Raw genomic sequence first — 19,050 nt, forward strand, 5'->3', positions numbered from 1 at the left:
TGTGGGGTAGGAGTGGGGTCATGAAATGTTATACTAAAATTGGGACATAAACTCTACCCTACAAAAGTGTTCTGTAGGCATCATCATGGAACTATGGTGATTTTTTTCAATGTATTTTATTTTTCAATAAATGCAAATTTATTTTCTCTTCACTTTGATTTTAAAGCAAAAAAGAAAAATGAAACTCTTGTAACAAATATGCAGTCAAACAAAATAAATTCTTGCATTGACCATACCCAAAAATGTATACTTCATTTTGTAATCCATATTCTTCATCTGAATCCATCACCTCTCTGACAGAAGGTGGGTAGCATACTTTATGATGAGTGCAGTTGGTTATTGTGTTGATCAGAGTTCTTTTAAGTCTTTTGTCTTTACAATTCTGTTGTTATCGTGTAAAGTATTCTCCCGGTTCTCCTTACTCCACTGCATAAGTTCATACAAATCTATCTTGGTTTCTCTGAAACCATTTCATTCACCTACCAAAATTTGTTCTACCACTACCTAAATTATGGGTACCCCTTTAGTTTCCAGTTCTTTGCCACTACAAAATGAGCCATTATATTTATATACACATAGGTCCTTTTCCCCTTTCTTTGATCTCTTTGAGGTATAGGCATATGGGGTCAGTTTAGTGACTTCGGGGTATATTTCCAAATTACTTTCAAGAATGACTAAAACAATTCATAGCTCCAACATTGCATTAAGGTACCTGTCTTCCTATAACTCCTTTCACATTTGTTATTTTTGTCATCTTTGTCAATGTTATGACTGTGAAACAGAACCTCAGAGTTGCTTTAGTTTGTATTTATCTAATTATTAAATGATTTGGAGCACTTTTTTCACATAGGTATTGACAGTTTGGACGTCTTCTTTGAAAAGTGCCTGTTAATATCCTTGGAATGTTGGATCTGGAATCAGGAAGACCTAAATTCAAATCTACCCTCAGATACTGACTAGCTCTGTGATCCTGAGCAAGCCACTTAACTACTCTGTGCCTCAGTTTCCTTATTTGTAAAATGGAGATAATAATAGCATCAATTCCCAAGGTTATCATAGGATAAAATGCAATAATGTTTCTAAGGTGCTTTGCAAACCTTAAAGTACTATATAAATGCTAGCTACTATTATCAATTGGGGACAGTTTGGTGATTTAATGGGGGTAGACCACTATAATATTCTCTATAAAAAGGGAAAATTATAAAAATTATATCTAGAAAAATAATGGATGAATAAATGAATGAAAATGCATATAATTAGTATGTGATTATCTCTTATAAAACACTGTGTTAAGTGCTATAAATAGAAAAGCAACACAATGAATTGGAATTTTTTAAGGGAAAGTGTAATTTTTGTATTGTCCAATCTTATTCTGATTAATGACAAAATTTTATAGTCCTTTAATAGTATAACATCAAACATATGCAATAAGGCTGAATGAGTAACTGCATTTTTTTTTAAAGACTAAAGGTTAGTTTAGAAATACCAGCTTTCATACAGAGCTGCAAATTGCTTTTCAACAAGAACTGATGAGTTTCTGAGGAAGCCATTCAATCTGTTATTTTTATCATCTGATTTTTTGTAAAAACTGATTCATTTTAAAAAAATAGTATTTAGTAAATGCCTAACACTCCACGAAGGACAATTTTTTTAAACCATGAAACTGGTAAAATAATTTAATGGTTTTCAAAAACTAGAAATTTTGTATTTAAGATAGGCTACGTGGTAAAAAAGACAATATACTGAGATTTAGTAATGGCTGAAGTACATTTACATAATATGAATTCAAATAATAAAAATATCAAATGGAAGGTTCATTACTTTTAACAGCTGAATTTAAAAGAAAAAAGAGACACGACCTTTTTGAGAATTTCTACAAAGCAGACCTTCTGTAAAGAAGCCTCAGTGAAATTTTTCTTTCTTGAAATGAGAACTATTTCAAAAACTTCAGGACCTAACATAATTGTAATTTTTGTAGTGTAACTTTCATTTTTCAGGTTCTTTCCTTTTTGATATGTACTAAATTTACATACAATAGTCTATACCTATATTTTTGTAAATTATAACTTAAATGTTGGTGTGTGTGTGTGTGTGTGTGTGTGTGTGTGTGTGAGAGAGAGAGAGAGAGAGAGAGAGAGAGAGAGAGAGAGAGAGAGAGAGAGAACATGTTTTGTAGGAAGTTCTCATAGGCTTTATGGAGACATAAAAAATGGGCCAAATTGGAAAGGCAGAAAGATGGTTTCGAATCTTTGCAGGTTGGTAGAAAATAGACAAAAAGAGTATTAGATGCTTCATTTTCATATTCTATAATTTTAACCCTTGGTATGCCTCTAAGTAACTCATATATTAATATTATAAGAAATCTATATATTTTATACACCAATATACCATAGCAATGTATATTCCCCCAATTTAAAAAACATCAAGACATCTCACTGCTTTCCAATCTGATAGTTTTTTCCTCTATGAAAAGTATACTCTCTATCCTTTCCAGTTTGTTGTCATAAGGAAAACTTATCAAGATTTTAGAATTTTCCTATAGTTAAATATGTTTACACTAAAATACAGTTGGAGCTGTTTAAAGTACATTTGTTTTCATATGAACAATCTCAGAAACAGCAGTAGCCAAACAGACACGTATTATCTCTTTGCAGTACTGTGGCTCTATCTTTGACTTGTACATTGGATACAAACAGATGGCAAACTCTGGAATTATAGTAACCATGACTGCAAATCACAAACACTTTGATATTTTTAAATTTTGTGTTTATCTTAAGGAAAGGAAATGGATTTTGCTTTCTTTAAATCCCTGTTGAACGTACTCTTTTCATTGTCATCTGTTATTACAATCACATCTTCGAACCTTTTCTATTAAAAAGGGGTTCTATATATGTCAATTAAAATAACTTTACTACTTGAAAAGAAACCTTCCTACATTATTTCTGATTTAGAACAAAATGACCTGTGCCAGACCTTAGGCAGGTCAAAGAGCATCAACTTTAAAAGGAAAACACATATAGTCATGGAAAACATTGGGTTTTGCCCATAAAAGGTGAATATAAATGATCTTGTGCTACTAATGGTTAACCTAGGATCTGAGTAAAAATGGTTTACTTCTCTGAATTAAATGATATTGAAAACAAAAGGCCAAAGCCTCATAGTTTAAAAAATACCATGTGTTTCAGAACAAATCACTGACTGATGACTTAGTACTTAAAATCAAACAAATACTATTAAGTGTCTACTCCATGGTTTTGACTAGTTTGATACCCTATATAAACAATGCCCAATGCTATAAAGATAGCAAACTGTTATAATTGTGTAACCAATGCTTTTTTGTTCAGTTTAGTGCCTGTAAATTCAATAAATTTAGTGAAAAAAGATCAAAACACTAGATTAATATAGCAATGTTGCTCACGCTCTTCTCAAAACTCGAAACCCCAGGGACTCTGTGGCAGCCTCGTCCTCCTCTTACTATTTGGGCCATTCCAACGATTCCACTGCTTTCCCATGACGTCCAACGATGCACAATTCACAGATGCAGGCCCTACAAATACTTATTCATTCCCATGATTGCAGTTATTACCTCTAGGCAGCTTGTGAGCTCACATTTACGAGCTGATTTTCCTGAGACACTGAAGTATTCTAAATATTATTATTCTTATTTTGCAAAGGCAACATGTTATAATTGAGAGGAACTTCAGAACCAAGGAGAATAAGGTTCAGGAACTGCCACAGACACATACTGTCTCTGTGATCCTGGGTAAGACATTTAGCCTCTCAGTGCCTTGGGGAAACCTAAGTGTAAAGTGAAGAGAAGGTGTCAATCTGCATTGATAAAGACAATTTCCTTATCTAGAAGTTCCTTATATGAAGAAGTTTCAGGTCCAGTTGCTCTCCCTCTTCTATTTTACAGATGAAAAAACAGAGGCTTAGAGAGATATGGTGATTTGCTCAGGACCTTTTGGCCAGGGTTTTTTTTTTTTTAATTATTTACACAACATTTTAAAGTTTGCAAAGCACTTTAAAATAGTATCTCATTGTATCCTAACAACAACCTCAAGAGATAAGTGTTGTTATTATTATCATCCCCATTTACAGATGACAAAACTGAGGTTTAAAGTAGCTAAGTGGCTTGCTCAAGGCTATATAGCTAGTTAAATACACAAAGCTACATGTGAATTCAGGTTTTCCAAATTCCATCCACAGCTACCTCCAGCAAGTGTAAGAATGGACATTAAAAATCATGTCTTTTGACCTCCAGACAAGTATTGTTTTCAGTGTATTACCACACCTCATAGGTTACTACGATGCTTCATTGTGGGCGGAGTTAAGACCCTGGGCTCCTGACTCACACAACAGACTTCCAATGAAATAATGGATATAAAGCACATATAAAAGTTAGTTCTTATTATAATCATTATTCTCTCATTCTCATTTTTGTTTGGTGGAGCTCAAATAGAAAACAAGACATTGTCCTCCTATTTTTCTTTTATGTTTAATGTTCTGTGCTAACAGAAATAGAGTGACTGCTGTTTGAAAATGCAGCAGAGTCAGGGGGCAGAAGCTCATTTATGGTGGGCTTTCTGCAAGCATCTTGGAGACAAACCCTTGTAGCCAACAGGATAAAGGGAATGCCATGTACTTCATTCTGTCTCCACACAGTTTTTGATTTCTTCCACAAGGACTCTGCATTTTGGTAAAGTACACAGAGTAATGGAGTAAAGAAGGTCTAGGTTTGAATCCCATGAGAGACTTAGCTGTGTTACCTTGAGCAAGTCACTTAGCCTTGCTGGGCCTCAGTTTCCTCATCTGTAAAATGAGGAGGTTGAACTCAATTTCTTCTAAGGTCCTTTCTAACTAGTGACAAAAATTCAGTATTCAGTACAGTAACATCTATCAAAACAATGTTCTCAAATTTTCATGTACCAATGTTATACCTGGGCAGCTGTGGACAACAGCTTTGTCTATTATTTGCATAATTATCAATGATTTTTGGAGATTTGTATTTGTACTATAAGGGAGTAGTCTTTGAAAACTCAAGATCTGATCACAGAAAAGACACCAACAATGAAACGTTAAATTTCCTATAAAAGATTCAGTGACACCATACGATCCCCTTTCAAGGTATGAATAAACCCTAGAGTCAATTACAAAGGGTGCAACAGACAGGATAAAGAATAGGTCATGACTCTAAGGCAACCTTTATTTTTTTAACTTATTTTTTTTCAACTAATGAAAATCCATTCTTTCCCTCTTACCACCCCCTCAATCCAATTGAAAAAGAAAAACAAAATCCTTGTAATAAATAGTCAAGCAAAACAAATTCCTGCATCGGTGATGTCAGCCAAGTTTCTGTCATTTTGTACACTGAGTCAATCACTGCTCCGTCAGGAGGTAACATCACTTATCATGAGACCTCTGGGATTGGAGCTGGTCATTGTTTTGATCAGACTTCTTAAGTCTTTCAAAGCTGATTGTCTTTATGATGTTGTTATTGTATAAACTGTTCTACTTCTTCCCCATTCATCATTTTTTTACAGCACAACAGTATTCCAGCACCTTCCTATACCATAACTTGTTCAGTCCCTCCCCAGCTGAGGCACCCTGGATTATCTTTAGAGGTTAGTTCACTGAGATCAGGAGATAGAACAGACTACCAACTCAGCTTCTGACAAGAGATCTAGAAGACTCATGAACCTGGAGAAAAGAGAGCTATGAGAAGCCGCACGGAACTGGCAGAGTGGAAGTGCAGGCAAAAGAAGCTGTCACCAAAGATAGGCCAGACTAGGGGGGCATGGGGAATGTGGAGTCGGGAGCTCTGTCACCCCCATACCCTACAGACCCCAAGGCAGTAATCCAAACCTCCCTTCTCCCCTCCTCAGTCATGAAAATACGAAGCCTTTCCCTCCTTTCTTTTGTTTTTAGTGTACACTTTGTAAATAATGTTAACCACTGGTATTTATTAGTCTGGTATACTTACTGAGAACACACTTAGGAGGGGGCAACTGAAGGGGAAACAGAGATGTAATGTAAGCCTGTAATCAATGTAAGCCTGTTCTCATGTCCTCTAATTTTGCTTTCAGTGTCTGTCTTGGTCTAGTGTCTAGTAACCACAGAAATACGGACTTTTCTAGAGCTATAGGGAAGAGTCAGGGCTTCACCCCCATTATCAGAGCAGAGTCTAACCACTTATTTCTTAACTTTCCTGAACAACTATCTGTGTAATGTGTAAGAGCAAACTGAGGTCAAAAGAACAAAAATTATTGAACAGGATGATAAAGTCATCTCACACTGTGAGCCAATTCACACTTTCTAACTGCATAGGACTGGCTCACCACCAAATGTCAATAAAAAGCAAAGGCGTAAATGAGTCTAAAGGACTCTTAGACACCTGCCAATGACTGCATCCACCCAGCAAACGTGGCTGTGACTGCCTACCATGGAGAGTTATCCTTGATGCAATCCCAAACACCTCAAATGACTTAGAGAAATATTTAACTGGGGTTTTAAAAAAGGAAATGAATTCACCTTGGGCAAACCACCTAAGCTGATGGGCCTGTTTTCTTACATGTAAAACTGATGACTTCAAGTGTGCCTTGTTTAGTTCTCATTGAAGCATCATCAAATTTACTTGAATCTGCCACGTCTGAAAGTGGCTGAGAGTGGCTCCTGGGGTCTGAGTCACACCACTACTGTTTGCTTCTCAACTTGCCCCTTTCACCCTAGGACATATAGTAGTTCTGTAGCACAGAATGCCACCCCTGGGCACAGGTCCTCTTCCACATTCTATCCTGGATCTATGAGCCAGAACTGGATAGTGAGTGACAGACCTACTAGATGGCACTCATTCTTATGGTAATACCCCAGCATAGGTCTGAAACCTCTTCTTGATTTGGTATACAACTTCTCCCTCTGCACTGGTGAGCTCCAGGACAGACCTTGTCCCCAGCATCTACTAACTTCCCTGTCTGTTTCCTGAAAAATGAAAGGCTGAAAAAATGACCTAGTGTGGCTTTTTTTGGATGTCCCTGTCAGAATTCAGTCTGTTGTTGTTTTTTGTTTCCCCTAGATATGTCTGGAGAAGGGGGAGGAGCTCAACTTGTTTCCTCTCTTTTGCCTGCATTAAAAAAAAACTGTATCATGGGTCATCATGGCCAAAAAATTCATCAGCAAGTGGCCAACCTTTCTGATGGAAAACCTTGTTTTATTACTTTGTGATATAGCAATACGGGTCTTGCCCTAAGTCTGGTTTGCTTTGATACATGGTTTTAATGGCTATTGAAACTGAAGAAAAGACAGCTCACGATGATATAACATTCCAAATGGATGAAGCGATGGTTGTGCTTACTAAGTTATGACACTCATTTTTCAATTCCCTCCACCAATTATGCAAATTTTGTAATAAAATCTGGTTAATCTCCTTCTATTAGAAAGTAGCTCAATTATCATAAATTTAACAAATGACTTAAAAACCCACTGTAACTTTTCATTTAGATTTTTAAGCAAGTTAGAAAATTCTGTTTCCATGCCTTCTAAGTGTACTGATGAGAGGAGTTTTAAAAGAGATGACATGCTTATATAGTTTTCAACATCAAAAATTCAATTTTTAAGTGTCTTGCTAATTTTGATGGCCTCATACTGTTATTAACTAATATCTCAAGGCATAATATATGCTTAGGGCTATGGAAGAAATATTTGGGAAAGTGTAGCAGATACAAATCACAGAATCACAACATTTGAGAGCTGAAAGGGACCATTGCATTCATTTAAATCCAACCAAAACAAAAGAAGAAATATCCACTATAACATATAAATATGAATACCTATATCAAATAACCTTTTCGAAAATTTAAGAATTTTATGGATAACTTTATCAAATCTGATAAACTGTTGTGATTTTTATCTTGTAATGTGGCTAACAGAGCATCAGCTCCTATTCTAGGGGTAAGAGAATTATGAGTTATAATTTTCTTGTTCAATTGTTCTTTGTTATTAGTATTATCTTCAATCTGTTGTTTCTTTGCAGGACTATTTTTAAGCCATGTGTCCATTTTTATAAAGCTGAATTTAGATAAAACTAGATGATATAATTGGTAAATCCACTTATCTGTGCATCTATCAACTACAGTAAATCACAATACACTGAAAGCTAAAGAAAGGAATGAGGTTGCCATTGTCAACACTTCCTGTTGAAGACTCCGTGTGTCATGTACAATGAATAATATACAAAGTATATTATACATGACACACAATAATCTGAAATATGGAAAAAGTGAGGTCACTATATTGAATGCTCTCCAATCCTTACTGAGTATCAGTAAAGCTTGATTCATTTCATCTTTAGATAAAAACAGAAATATACTTTAATATTTTCTTCCCATACCCAATGGATAGCTTTATGGATCCCCTGGAATATGTATAGTCCACTTTGGAGACATCTAGTGTTGGGAATTCCCAGGGTAGAAACTCCCTGTACCATCCTGCCACTGATAGACTGGCTATTCCCAGGACACTAAGAGGTTAAGCGATTTGCCTAGGATCCCACAGCAATCATATGTCACAAAGAGTACTGGAACCCAAGTCTTCCTAACTCTAAGGCTGTTTCTCTATCTCACTAGAAATACAGGATTTCATATTCCATAACATAAGACTCATCCCAACTCCACAATGAGCACTGGTGCCACTACTCCCCTCTTATTACTCCCTAAATACTGATGAGACATTAGTCAAGTATGTCACACCTTTCTTGTTTCCCTTTAAAAATATCTTTGGTTGATATGGCACATTATCTGTAAATTAACTTAGTATTGTCATTTTTATCGTATGAATTGACCATGACCAATTAATATTCCACCAGTTATTTAAGTCATTCTTTATTTCTTTAAAAAATGTTTCTAATTGTCTCAATAAAGGTCATTAGTGTGCCTTGGTAAATGGATGTATGTATTTTATTCATTTCATAATTTCCTCATTGATTGTTATTATTGTATTTTGCTACATAATTGAAACTATTGTCTCAATTACATTCTTCACTGATTCTCTAAGGTTTCTTAAGTAAACTATCATGTTATCTGAAAGTAGGGGTGATTTTGTTTCCTTTTTGCCCATGTTTATACCTTTAATTTCTTTCTGTAGACAGAATGCTACGCTTGAAGTCAGGAAGACCAGAGTTCAAATTCTATCTCAGAAGGAACGTGACACTGGGCAAGTCACTTAACCTCTCCCTCAGCCTCAACTGTCATGCCTAAAAAAAATGAGTATAATAATAGAACCTATTTCTCAGGGTTTTTATGAGGACCAAATGAGACAATATGTAAAGTGCTTTGCAAACCTTAAAACACTAAGTATATGTTATTAATAATAGCTACTGTTATTGCTAATGCTAACTAACATTCCTAGAGCTATGTCAAATAATGGAAGGGGAAGGAGATATCCTACTTGTAATTCTTGTATTTACTGGAAAAAAGTCTAGTGTTTCTCCATTACATATAATGCTAGCTTTTAAAAATATATATACTTTTATGATTAAAAAAAGATCCTTCTATTCCTATGTTTTATACGATTTTTTAAAAGCAAAAATGACATATTTTGTCAAAACTTTTTTCTGACTATTGCCATTGTAATGTAATTTGAGATATTTTGTTTTTTAACGCAATTAAGTTAGTTGTTTTGTTAAAGTTGAACCAACCTTGTAACCCTAGTAGAAAGCAACTTGACAGTGAAACTTTTGGAGATAAGCTGCTGTAGTCATTTTGCCAAGGTTGTACGTGAATATGGTCTTACTATAAAAAAATTATAAAAAAATTTTTCATTGCTAATGCTAGGGGGTGAATTTTAACCGAACAAGGAATAGAGACAATCAGAATATTAATTATTAATATTGATTATTAATGTTAATCATTAATATTAATTATGTGAAACTAAAAGGTTTTCCATGAACTAAAAGAATTCAACTAAGAAAACAGAAGTCAAATAGGGAAAATATTTTATCATCAAATATCTCATAAGAATTTGATATTCAAAATATATAGAGAACTAACATAAAAACATAAAACCGGTGGTCAGTTCAAATTTTCCTTCAGACACTCAGTAGCTGCGTGACCCTAGGTGAGTCACTTAACCTCTGAGCTTCAATTTCCACAAAATAAGAATAATAATAGCACCTACTCTCACAAAGTTGTTGTAAAGATAAAATAACATACAGCAAACTGACACATTAATGTTACAGAAAATATGAAAGGAAATGCAGGACTGAAAAATTAAAAAAGAGTAAGCACTATGCTTTAAGTTGTTTAGAGCCCTCTAAAATTTTATGTAAATACTGAAATGTAGAGGCTGTACGGCTCAGTGGATACAGGGCCAGTCTTGGAGTCAGGAAGACTTAAGTTCTAGTTCTGCTTCTGATTGTTGTTGTTTGCCTTTCATTTTCAAAGAGGACCAATGACATCGCAGCATGATATTTTGGCTCTCTTTGTGTCAGTCAGCCTCACTCTCTCTTTGTGAGTCACTGAAGTCCAGTGGCAGGATAAAAGTCCAGATTACTGGTGATGGCCTGGGATGCTTGGCCTGGGACCCACCTAGGCATCTTCCATGTCTGACCAAGCTCTAAGAGCTGTGCAGCATCTGCTTCAGCAGTCTTGATGGCCGGGGGAACAAATTGTTCTCATTCATCCATTCTGCTGGGGGAAAGTCTTCACATGCTTGGGGTAGACACCCACCAAGTCACTGACAACTTTGAGGCCTGTCGGTTACCCTCAACCTGGTTTAGTCCATCTACTGAAACAATTTGCCGTGGGTGGAGGGATGCAGGTGGGGTGGGGGTGGGGAGTGGCTTCTGTCCATGCTACAGCTTCTTGCAGTCACAGGTGAGAGTTGAGTGACAACTGATACACATTAGTTATATCATCATGAGCAAATCATTTAACCTTCTGGGGCCCCATAAAAGTTTTCTAGGGTAGTAACGTATTAAAAGATGCCAAGGGACAGGATTCTGGGAAGATGAAGGAGTAGGTCAGAAAATTCCAAGCTCTCAAGATTTTCCCTCATAAGACAGATAAAATAGTACCTTAGGGCAAACAAAATTCAGGTAAAAATAAATAAGAACAGGGACACAACAGGGGTCTTCCTGGGACAATCTGAGAAGATCAGAAGAAAAATCCCAGGAGGAGGTTTGGTTCCAGTGAAGAGTAAACACCTCCAGGCAAGCAGCAAGCCCCTTAAACAACAAGTAGCAAGCTCTGGGGTTAGTTGGTTTGAGAGGCTGCCTCCGCCCTAGCCACAGGAACTTTTACCCCTGGGACAGTGAGAGGAGTTCAGCTTCTGGGCCTGGGAAGATCAAGGGAACCTCTGCTGACAAGGAATGCCAGACCCAGCTGTGCTGTGAAGAGTGGTGGGGGCAAGAAGGAAAAAACACACTCCAGGTGAGCGCAGAAGTAGTGGGGCTCTGTCCCTGGCTGTGGCACTTACAGGAGGTTGGAGGTTTGGCTTTGGTTCCAGGCTAGATGGGAGAACTAAAGATCTGGGGCAAGAGACACCATCCCCCATACTCTAGGGCTAGAAGTGATTACAAAAATTAAGCTATTACCACCAAAAATGCACAGGCAAAGGAGAAAGAACCCAACCATAGAAAGATATTATGAGAATAGAGAAAACCAGGGTTCATCTTCAGAGGAGGATATTGAAGCAAAGAAACCCTCTTCTACCCCAAAGAGTAACATCAAATGGTTACCTACTCAAAAAGAATTCATAGAAGAACTTTAAAAAGACTTTAAAAATCAAATCACAGAGATGAGGAAAAACAAACAAAAAAAGATAAGAATAATCCAAGAAAAACAAGATTATGAAAGGGAAGTCAACCAAATAGAAAAGGAGATCCAGAATATTAAGGAAGAAAATGACACCTTGAAAATGAGAATTGGGTAAGGAAAAGCCCTTGAAATTATAAGAAATCAAGAAATAATTGAACAAAATATGAATAATGAAAAAATAGAAGACAAAGTGAAACATCTTATTAGAAAGACAAAAGATCTGGAGAATAGATCAAGAAGAGAAAACATAAAAATAATTGGACTAACTGAAAGCTATGATCAAAAAAAGAATCTTGATACAAATAATACAAGAAATAATTAAATTGTCCGGAAGCATTAGAACAAAGGGGGCGGGGGAGGGGGTAGAAATAGAAAAAATCCATTGATCACCACTTAAAAGAGATCCTATGAGGAAAACTGATAGGAATATTATAGTCAAATCCTGAAACCCCTAGTTCAAAGATAAAATATTAAAAAAAACAAGAATAAAACAATTTAAATATGACGGCACCACAATTAGAATCACACAAGACCTAGCAGCAGAGACATTAAAGAACCACAGGTCTTGGAACACTATATATCAAAGAGCAAAAGAACTGGGGCTCTGGCCGAAAAATATACCTAGCAAAGTTAAACATAATCCTGAATAAAAAAAAATGGACATTTGATCAACTGTCAGACTTTCAAGACTTTGTAAATAAAAAAAAAATGAACTTAACAGAAGATTTGACATACAAGAGGCAAGAGAAACAAAAGGTACATACTAAAGGGATTCAGTAAGGACGGACCATTTACCTTTTATACATGTAAAATGCAAAACGTAAGTCTAAGATTCTTTATTTTTTAAAGAGCCATAATATATTGAGAAGACATCCTCTCCCAACTCCACACATGGTGCCCTGCCCTCCCAACCCCCCTCCTCATGTCCAACTCCTTGGTCACTTCTGACGTTTGTAGATCTTCTTTGCCATTTCCAAGAAGCTAGATGGGGGAAAGGGGCATGGATCCTTCTCAATGAGCCCCATTAGTCACTACTGTAACTTTCTTCTTCAAACTTGGTGAAATGAGCAGGCAATTCAAGTTTCTCATACAGTTCCTTCACTTTGGCAACCTTCTCTGGATCTTTCTGTCCATAATTCTCCTCCAACATCTTTCTTTGCTCAGATGATGCCAGCTAAAGGCACTTCACCACCAGCCAGCTGCATTTGTTGTCCTGGATGTCAGTACCAATCTTGCCAGTCACACTGGGGTCACCAAAAAGGTCAAGGTAATCATCCTGAATTTGAAAAAATTCCCCCATCTCCAGAAGGATGTTCTTGGCATTGGCGTGTTCTTTCTCTCCATCTATGCTTGCCATGAACATAGCAGCAGCAAATGGTAAGTAGAAGGAGTAGAAAGCCCTCTTGTATTTGACAATGGTCTTATACCTCTACTCAGTGAATCTGGTAAGATCAACCTTGCCTTGAGGGGCTGTGATAAGATCAAGGGTTTGGCCAATCTCAGTCTGGTAAGTGCTCTGTATGAAGAGTTCAATGAGGTTCAGGTAATAGGGCTGCCCATGGCAGTAATGCTTCAAGAAGCAATAGATACAGGCTTCCAACAACATGGCATCATTGATGGCATCCAAGTCAATGTCAGGCTTCTTACACCAGCATGGCTGTCCCCAGCAGGTGAGAGAAGCATCCATGATGTCATCTGTTACTAGGAAGATAGCCTAGAGCAGCTCCACACACCAGCCCACGACCAGTGCTCTCTGTAAACTGTCAGCATCCTGCTTTCAGGGTTCACCAGCTCCCGGAATACTATGAGCACTGACAAGCCTTGGTTGTATTTTCCCCCAAGGGCATTGCACTCTAGGACGTCCTTGAGCCTGGCTATGGCATCTCCCACCTCAGGATGCCCCATCCCATCTTCTGTCAGGATCTTTACAATCTGGGAGAAATGCTGGACAAAGTCTTGCTTCTCTTGGGCAAAAACCGATTTCTGATCTCCATTCATTCTGGTACCTGGATACAGCCACAGCCTTCTCTGGGGGTGGGGGATGTCTAAGATTCTCAATAACTGGGTAGCTCATAAGAAAGACTCGGATAAATCTAAGATATGAATTTAAGAAGTAAGACCATTTAAGAACAGCTAAAAAGAGTAATTATTTTATACAAATTTTTTTTACAAATTTTATACAAATGAGGTACAAGAGGAAGAACAGATACAGAGGAATTAGATGAGGAAGGAGGGCTGGTAGTTCTGGTAACCTACTTTCATGGGGAATGGGTTTAAGAGGAAACAACACATATACAATTAGAAGAGTACAAAAGTCTTCTAGATTCAGAAGAAATAAAATAGAAAGGGGATGGGGAGGAGAGGACAAGGGAGGAATCTTTAGATAGGAGGGTGAGGGAATAGATAAAAGGGGGTACAGAACAGTGTTTAGATCAATGGAAATGGGAGGATAAGGGAGGGATCTCTAGAGGGGAGGCTGAGGGAATAGGTTATATGGGGTTATAGAAGGGTGTTTAGATTTATGGGAATGAGAGGATAGGGGAGGGGTCCTTGGAGTGGGGTAGGCAAGTAATAGGAGGGTAAGGTAGCAGGTAAAGTAGAGGAGGCAGGAGGGACAAGAAACAAGAGATAAGCACAAACATAAAAACAAAGATCAGGAGTAGAATGTGTTTGGGAAAGCATATGTCTACATATGTATAAATCTATAGCTATAGAGAAATATATCCACAATTAATTGTAGCCTTGGGTGGGGGTGGGGAGAGGGAAAAGAAAGAACAGAGTAAAAAAAGTGCACAGAGAACAAAAGAAAACCTACAAGGTGGGGCAACTAGGTGGCGCAGTGAGTAGAGCACCGGCTCTGGAATCAGGAGGACCTGAGTTCAAATCCAACCTCGGACACTTGACATACTTACCAGCTGTATGACCTTGGGCAAGTCACTTAACCCCAATTGCCCTGCCTTCCCCCCTCCCAAAAAAAAATTTAAAAAAAAAAAAAGGAAACCTACAAGGAAGCAAAGAAAAGATGGACAGCTCCCAATGCAACATGTAGTACATATCATACAGGCTTTCTTGCAATGAAAATTTATTGTTACATATTTTGAATCCTCTCTTATGTTCTGCTATGCAAAAGACATGCTTTCCTCCCCTTATTTTCTTTGTATTTAAGTTCCAATATTTAAGTTTATGATATGTTTTTCTTTCTTTTCTCTATTCTGTAAATAGTGTTCTGGTATTAGAGTCTAAAATAGAATTTTAAAAAAGATGCCAAGGATGAACTGCATCAGTAGAAGAAAGATGAAATAATAGGTCTGGACACCCCACCTCTGCCCCCCCAAACTGAATATATTTTGTAATAACACTCTGCCCCTGTAACTACCGTGTGTGTGTGTGTGTATCCCTTTACTACATAAAATATACTTTTGGGTTTTTGTTTAATTACTTGTTGGTATAAATGTTCAACAGTGAAGAACTTGAAGTGATGACTCAGAGGTCTATTTTTCCCTTTAAATATTTGCTACTAACACATTATTGCAAACAAATAGTATGTATATTTCATTGTGTTCTATAAATGTTCCCATGAAAAGAATTTTCATAGCTCATCAAAATGAGTATTTAAGACTCTTTAAACAATAAACAACTTAAACACACTTAAGAAGGATTAGTTTTCAGTACTTAAAATCCCATTTAATTTTATCATAACAAGTAATTCGTCTTCATGAAACTGTACTACTTTTGGATTAAAAACTAAACTTGATAACACCTGCAGATCCTCTGAATTCAGTAATTCTCCCACATTCACCCCCGGCTATATTCCATCATTGCCAACAAATAACCCCCTATATGACCTAGGACAAGCCATTTCACGCCTCCAAGCCTCAGTCCTTTTATCTATAAAATGAAAGGGTTGAATGAAGCCCCTAAAGTCCCCCCAAACTCAAACCCCTCGTGATTCTATGGGCATAGGAACAAAAACCACACCATTAGTTCAAATAGTAAAAAAGGAACAGGTACTTCCTAGTCCATATCAGGGTTCTACTTTCACATTTCTGGAGATACTAAATAGCCTAAATGATGGTTGTCAAAAGTTTGCGCATGGGTGCTAAGGAAAATCTTAATAGAAAGTTTATACGAGAAGGAAAATTCTGATTTCTTGTCTTTTGATTTTGTCTTACATTTCTCCTCACCAAGTATCCTAAGAGATGACATTGCTCTGGTCCCACATACAGTCCAGAGATTGATTTTACTCTTAGGGTCAATCAGTCAGTTGATAAACATTTATTAAGCATCTGTTATATGCCAGGCACTACACGAAGTGTTGGGGATACAAAAAAAAAGGCAAAAGACAGTCTCTTCCTTTGAGAAGCTCACAACCTAATGGAAGATACAACGTGAAACAATGACGTACAAACAAGTTATATACAAGATGAGTAAAAGAGAATCAACTGAGGGAAGTCTTAAAATTAAGAGGGTTTGAAAAAGACTTCCTGTAGACGGCAGGCTTTTAGCTGGAACTTCAGGGAAGCCAAAAAAGTCAAGAGGTAAAAATTAAAGAGCATTCCATGCATGGGATACAGTCAATGAAAACGCCTGCAATCAAGAGATAGCGGGTCTCATTCTAGGAACAGCAGGGAGGCCAGTGTCACTGGATAGAAGAGTACGTGGCAGGGGGTGAGGTATAAGAAGCATGAGGCATGGAGGCAGGTTATAAAGAGTTCTGAATGCCAAAGAGATTTTATATTTGATCCTGGAAGTGAGAAGGAACCACTGGGGCTTACTGAGTAGGCAGGGAGGAACATGGTTGGACCCGCACTTTAGGAAGATCAGTCTGACAGGTAAAAGTGGAGGAGGACGGACTAGAGTGGGGACAGATGTGTGGCATGAAGACACACCAGCAGGCATGGCAATAGTCCAAGAGTGAAGTGATGAGGGCCTGTACCCGGGTGGTGACAGTGTCAGAAAAGAGAAGGAGGCACATTCAAGAGGGAAATGAAGCTAAAAATCAACAGGCCTAAGCAACAGATTGGATATGGGGGAAGGAGGGGAGTGAGGAGTTGAGGATGAAACCTGAGTCTAAAGTCTGGGGGTAGTGGTATATTTTAACAATAACAGGGAAACTTTGAAGAAGGGAGGGTTTGAAGAAAGATAGTTCAGTTTTGGACATGTTGAGTTTAAGATGTCTATGGGACATCCTGTTTGAAGTATCTGGTAGGCAACTGGAGAAATGAAACTAAATTTCAAACGACATGTTAGAGCTGGACAAACAGATCTAAGAATCATCAGCACTGACATTTTATTTGCATCTATGGGACCTGATGAGATAAAGTATTATAGAGGGAGAAAAGAGCCCTGGACAGAATCCTGTGGGACTTCTGCAGTTAGAGGGCATGATCTGGATAAGGATCCAACAAAGGGGACTGAGAAGGAATGGTCTGACAGGTATAAGGAGAAACAGGAACAACCAGTGTCCTGAAAACTTATAAAGAAGAGAGACTATCAAGGATAAGAGGCGATGACCAACAGTGCCAAAGGCAGCTGAGAGGTCAAGAAGGATAAGAATTGAGAAAAGGTCATTAGATTTGGCAATTAAGAGGTTGTTAGTAACTTTAAAGAAAGTAGTTCTAGTTGAATGATAAGGCTGACCCCAGACTATAGAGAGTTAAGAAGAGAATGAGGAGAGGAAGTGGAGGCATCTATTGCAAGACAGTCTTTCCAAGGAGTTTAGCCACAAAAGGCAAGAAAGATGGGATGATAGTGGGGATGGGTAGAACAAGTGAAGGTTTTTTGAGGATGGGGAAGACATGGGTATATTTGTAGGCAGTAAGGAAGCAGTGAGTAGAAAGAGGAGATGGAAGATAAGTGAGAATGGAGAAGTTAATAAAGGGGGAAATCTGCTAGAGAAGATAGAATGAAAATGGATCATTCATGTATATAGAGGGATTGATCATGGCAAAGACGGGTGAAGAAGGAGACACTAGCAGAAGCTATCTAAATAACGTGAGATAAGGAGGGGGTAGGAGGAGGGAGCTCAACAAATAGCTTTAATTTTTTTCAGTAAAATAGGAGGCAAGGTTCTCAGCTGGGAGGGAAGGAGGAGTCATGAGAGGTTTCAGGAGGGATGCAAAGGTTTGGAAGAGTGATTATGGTGAGTGGGACAGTTTATTAGACATAGAAAATATTGCCTGGCAGCAGTAAGGGTCGAGTTGAGGTTATGTAACATAAATTTGTAATGGACACAGCACAGTTGTGTGATATTCTCCAGCATTGAGCAGTACACGTAGGAGTAAAGGCAGCAGATGGGGGGAGTGATTTAAGGCTGAGGCTTGGTGGTGTCCCATGAGCACTATGATAAGGGGGCAAGGACCCAAGATCAGAGGACTGTACAGAGCTAAACTGATTCAACAACAGGTCCAGATGGAGAAAGGCAGAGGGTGTAGCTAGCACAGGCAATGGCCTGGGAGAGAACTAAGGGGCCGAGGGCATGGAGGTCATGATGTAAACAAAGAACATGGTTTGGTTTTGTAAAGCAGTGGGAAAGGTAGGATGAACATGAAGTGGAGCATTTGTGGGCAGTGGCAACATCAATGGTATGACCATCTCTGTGTGTTACAACTCTGGCATGGGAGAGTAGGTCAAGGGAAACGATCAATTTGAGGAACTTGGAGATTATGATGTTTGGGCAAGTGTCTATATATCTATACATATCTATATATGTTGAAATATACGGGCAGGAGGTGGGAAGGAGTGAAAGACTGAACCAGGTATTGAACTCATTGAAGAACTGGGTTATCTTGAGTCAGCAGGAGGAAACCAGGTCTCAGTGAAAGCCAGATCTTAAGATCATAGATCTAGAGCTGCAAGGGACTTGGAAGCTAGCAAATACAACACTCTTGTTTGATAGGTGAGGAAACAGGCTGGAATGTTATTTGCTCAAGGTCACACAGTGCCTAAGACAGAATCTGAGCTAGATCTTCCTAACTCTATGCCTAGGGCTCTCTCCACTGGAGGACTGAGCCACTACTGGTGGGGCTGCTGTGTTTATTCCACTAAGAGTAAGCAACAGTAGTTAATCTGAATTTCAAAAAGCACTAATATAATTACTAATATAATTGCTAAGATTTATATATCACTGTTTTCTGCAAAGTGTTTTCTGTTAAATAGTGGAAAAAATACTGTTGGGGATTCAAGAGAGCTGAGGGTCTCTGCTCTGCCACTGGCCTCCTGTGCAATCTCAGGCAAAATG

At 37.9% G+C, this 19,050-nt stretch overlaps 1 protein-coding gene and 1 pseudogene across 1 annotated transcript in view; both read right to left on the minus strand.

The window, feature by feature from the left end:
* The window catches only part of PLCE1 (phospholipase C epsilon 1), a 233,145-nt gene that overhangs the window by 195,327 nt on the left and 18,768 nt on the right, over positions 1–19,050 (minus strand).
* Positions 12,749–13,808, minus strand: LOC118828112 (annotated as a pseudogene).

This window comes from Trichosurus vulpecula, chromosome 8, assembly GCF_011100635.1.
Source record: "Trichosurus vulpecula isolate mTriVul1 chromosome 8, mTriVul1.pri, whole genome shotgun sequence".
Lineage (NCBI taxonomy): Eukaryota > Metazoa > Chordata > Mammalia > Diprotodontia > Phalangeridae > Trichosurus > Trichosurus vulpecula.